We start from the raw sequence: 5,000 nt of genomic DNA, 5'->3' as shown, positions 1-5,000 counted from the left end.
GGGCAATTGTCTGCCACTGCTGCAAGTTTAGTGTAGAACACCTCTTTCACATCAAGTTTGCAAACATCATTAACAGACACGAAGCCAAAAGCATGCTTCAGTCTTAATGCCATAATACGCTCATCAACCGGTGTTACCTCAACTACCAAAGGTTGGGGTCGGCTGGATATGACTATGGCTACTCCCTGCAGATGGTGACATTCGCCATGGCCCGACCAGTAACAGGTGTACCCACCCATACTGATCATGCCTCTGCCGGGTCTTCTCATCTCCGAGAGGGCAGCCACCTCCACTCCCAACCGCCCCAATTCCCTCAATAGCAGAGGTAACTGCACGTCCTGCCACAAGGACTGGATGTTCCAAGCACCTACCCAGATAGCTCGCCTGAGGTTAAGCCTCGGGCAGTCGCTCGAGTCGGACGCCACCTCTGCCACCCCACAGACGCTGCCGCAAATAAAAGGGATCGGCAGGCTGTGGGGCCCAACATCCGCCTGTGGGGTTCCCCTATTTACTCCCCAGGCCTCATGCTAGGTTGGCGCCTGCCAGGGCACAGGCGGGACGAGTAGCTCTCATTCCCATCCTGCGCCCCAACATTAGCCCTCCCAACAGGACCCACAGCCCACCTTGCTTGCTGGGTAGGACATCACCCCTTCCCCCAGCATATCCATTCACTTCGGTCACTGCCGGTGAGTTATCTGGGGGGTGGAGGGCTGGCAAGGCCCAACTCCCCTGAGCCACCCATTTACCCTAAGGTGGCTGAGGGGCAGGAGTTGGTATAGTGCCAGGGTGTGTCCACACGCCAGTGGGCCATAGCTCCGTACCTGCTGTTCCGAGATCCCCCACAGTTCAGCCTGGGACCGCAAGGTGCCCAGTTTCCACAGGTGGCCACGAGGAGGTACTGCAGGAGTCTCGATGATGGAGAGGCTGTGAACTGGCTGGGGAGCCTTATGCAGAGCTGCTCCCTTTTTCACCTAGGCTTGCCAGCGGTGGCAGCTGCAAGCTAGAAGGCATGCAAGCACTTAACTCTATTTAGCTACAACACCATCACTTCGCATCACCCTGAGCATGAAGCACGCACCCATATATATATATATATATATATATATATATATATATATATATATATATATATATATTTATATATACACACATATATATACACATTTATATTCATATATGTTCAAATTTTAAAGTGTTATATATATATATATATATAAGTATATATATATTTATATATATTCACATTTATAAGAGCAATGGTGGCTCTTTACCAACTTACCGTAAAAGGTTACTAACCCTAGGAATGATTGTAGTTCTTTAATATTCTCAGGCACCCTGGCTAATTTAACCGTCCTAACGTTATCCTCAGTTTTATGAATACCTTTACCATCAATCCTGAAACCTAATCCTCCAAGGGGTTTTCAAAGAAATGACACTTACTTTTGGGTGTTTTTATTCCATTTTCTTTTATCCTATCTAAAACAGCTAGTAATCTTTCTAAATGTTCCTCATCGTCCTAGCTTGCCAACGTCGTACATAAAACAAAATACTTCTGGTAAAGCATGAAATATCTTGTCCATGGTTTGCTGCCAAATAGCTGGACTCGATGCTATTCCAAAAAGCAGTCTTTTGGGTCTGAACAGTCCTAAATGAGTGTTGAGTTAACATATCTCTTGACAGTTGTCATCCATCATTAATTGTAAAAATGCAGCTTTTAAATGAATCTTTGAAAATACTTATACATATACACCTATGGCAGCTAACATGTCTTGATATTCGGCAGAGGATGTTGTGCGACCTGCAACTGGCCACGCTGTAGAAGCTTAGACATCAGCCAGATCTGTGCTTCTGCTGCACACGACCGAGTGATCATAGGGGGAGACTTCAATGCACACCACCCCATCCTGGCTCCCTGCCGGACACCGGATGCGGCCGGCTATCACATAGCCGACGTGCTAGAGACATTCCCTGAGATCGCTCTCCTCAACACCCAAGAGCCAACGCACGTCAGAGGAGGGGTCCTAGACCTCACCCTGGCCACTGCGACTCTGATGGGGAGGATTGGCTGGTGTGTCGATGAGACCGTCACAAGTGACCATTACGGCACTATAACTACCCTCATGGATGCTGGCCCAGCCGAAATCCTAAGACCGAATCCAAGATGGAAAACAGACAAGGCCAACTGGCAGGCGTTTCAAAACGCTTTGGCCCTCTGTCTGAGATGCAACAATCCCCCACAAAGCGAAAATGTGGAACTGCTCGAAGCTAGCCTGCTAAATGCCATTAATGAAGCAGCCTCACAGACCATACCCAAAACTCGGCCTGGGTCCAGAAGTCACAAAGACGCCTGGTACTTCAATGACGAGATCAGGGAGGTCAACCACAGGGTGAACATGTGCCGAAAACTATTCCGAAGGCAAAGAACCCCTGACAACTTATCCCTCCTAAGGGAAGCTGTCACGGATGCCAAGGAAACTGCCAACAGAGTCAGGCAGGAAAAGTGGCTGGAATGGTGTGAGTCCTTCGACCACCAAACCACCCTTTCAGAGCTGTGGCAACGGGTCAAGCGAGCTACCAGCCGCTCAGCCCCGAGGTGCACCCATCACGACCCCCAAGCAGAGGCTGACAGACTAGCGCACGAGTTCTCTGCGAGAATGAGCAGCAACAGTCTGCCAGCCGAGCTGAGGGCAAGACAAGAGCGTCTACAGCCAGACAGACACGCTCAGATCAGAGAAAGGGCAGCCGAACCCGATAACTCAGACGTTATCTTTTCTCTGAGGGAACTAAGGAAAGCCTATAAAACCAGTTCCAACACAGCCCCGGGCTCTGATGGGATCTCGTACCCCATTATCTCCCACCTAGGACTAGCAGGTGAGCGTGCACTCTTGCAACTCATCAACAATTCCTGGGAAACTTCCACTCTACCCCAGAGTTGGAAGAGGGCTACCATAGTTCCCGTCCCAAAACCAAAGGAGCCGGGGAAGTACCGCCCCATCTCTCTGCTCAGCTGCCTGGCCAAGACGCCTGAGAGGATGGTACTAAACCGGCTTCAATGGAAAACGAAACCTCCGCACGAACACCTTCATGGGTTCACAAGGGGCATGGGCACAGCACACAGCATAGCCACGCTCTTAAGCACAATCAGCAAGGGCCCAGCTGTGGTGGTATTCCTTGACCTGGAGAAGGCTTTTGAACTGGCAAGTCCGCTTGCCATTCAGGAAAGCCTGATCCAGAAGGGAATCAGAGGAAAGCTCTTGGCTTGGATAGGTGACTACTTCAGGAACAGGACTACCAATGTCAAATTCCAGGGTCACCTATCGCAGCACATGCCGCTCGAAAATGGAACGCCACAGGGCAGGGTTCTCAGTCCAGCCCTATTCAACACTTTAATGTCCTGCATCCTCAACATAAACCTCCCAGTGGGGTGCCAGATCATCTCGTATGCAGACGATCTCGCTATCACCTCCACTGGACCACGTAGCCAGAATAAAGCCCAGCGTTGTCTGGACCTCGTGTCAGAGGAGTGTTGTAGGACAGGACTAAAGATCTCTGCAGCCAAATCCAAAGCCATGGCTCTGAGACAGAGAGTTCGAGGCACAAGACTGAAAATCTGAGACAGAGAGTTCAAGGCACAAGACTGAAAATCCAGGGAGTGGAATTGGAATGGGTCCAGGACTACCTATACCTTGGGGTAAGGATAGACCGGACCCTGTCTTTCCAGAAGGTCCAGTACCTGGTTGACCGAACCAAAGCAAGACTGTCTGTCATGAGAGCAATGACTGGGAGACGCATAGGGGCCAGACACAAAGTACTAAGATCATTCTATGTACATGCTGTCGGCCCTATATGGACTATGCCTCAGTCGCTCTAATTGCCGCCAAGAAAAAGTACACAGACAAATTAGAGACAGTCCAAAATGAAGCCGCCAGGACATTCTGGGTGCCCAGAGGTGGACGAAGGTCCTCAACCTCCTGATGAAGGCAAACCTTCTCCCCCTCACGAATCGATCTAATGGCAACACAATTCCTGTCAAAGGTCATCCAGGCTCCCAGGAATACAAGCCTAAGACAAAAAATAGTCAGACGCCTCGAACAAGACAACGAGCTCTTTGCAAACAACTCCTGGCTGTCTCACACAGCCAGGGTGTTGATACGCCATCAGCTCAAAGAACAGCTTCTTGCTAAGGTCATGGACTCCCCCCACCCCGACTTTGCCGAAGCCCCGCCGTGGGCACTGAGCCTGATAGAGTTCAACATAATGAACCTGTCAATGAAAAAGAGCCTATAGCCCATCCCTAGCCTAAAGGCAGAAGCCCACAGGGTCATTTCAGCCATCACTCCTCCGGGTAGTAGAACATACTACACGGATGGATCGGTCGATCCCTTGAGCCACACTGCAGGCGCCGGCTTTGCAGCTAGGGATGCCACGCGATCCATGAGGGTAACAGACAACGCCTCCTCGCTACAGGCAGAGGCAGTTGCAATCTTGGGAGCCCTAGGCCACGCGTCCCTAAGGGAAGGACACGTGGTCATACACACAGACTCCAGGGCAGCCATTGACTGTCTTCAGCACAGCTCATCCACAGACAACATCTACCTACTGACCACGATTCTCACAATGGCACAGAGAATTCTTGCTCAGGGTAGAAGAATTATCATCAACTGGGTCCCAAGCCACATCGGCATCAGAGGGAACGAGCTTGCTGACAGACTAGCCGTCGCTGGCAGGGGTATGCCCCCAAATCCCATGACGATAAAACCGAGCCGAAAATTACTTATGGAGAAGTGTGCCTTGGTCGGTCGTACCTTTCTACGGCAGCTCCACAGAGAGGAGACGAGAACCTCCCCCTCGGCCAGCTGGTGCTCAGACGCCACAGGCTATGAACCACTGGCACTCTCTGAAGTAAGCAACAGAGGTACCGAAGTCATTCTTCACAGAATGCGCCTAGGTTACCACTGTGCATGGCAGATTATCCCAACAATCGAACGCGATGAAAGGTG

This window comes from Penaeus chinensis, chromosome 15 (genome assembly GCF_019202785.1).
Source record: "Penaeus chinensis breed Huanghai No. 1 chromosome 15, ASM1920278v2, whole genome shotgun sequence".
NCBI classification, from domain to species: domain Eukaryota; kingdom Metazoa; phylum Arthropoda; class Malacostraca; order Decapoda; family Penaeidae; genus Penaeus; species Penaeus chinensis.
Note: the sequence above shows the minus strand (reverse complement) of the source record.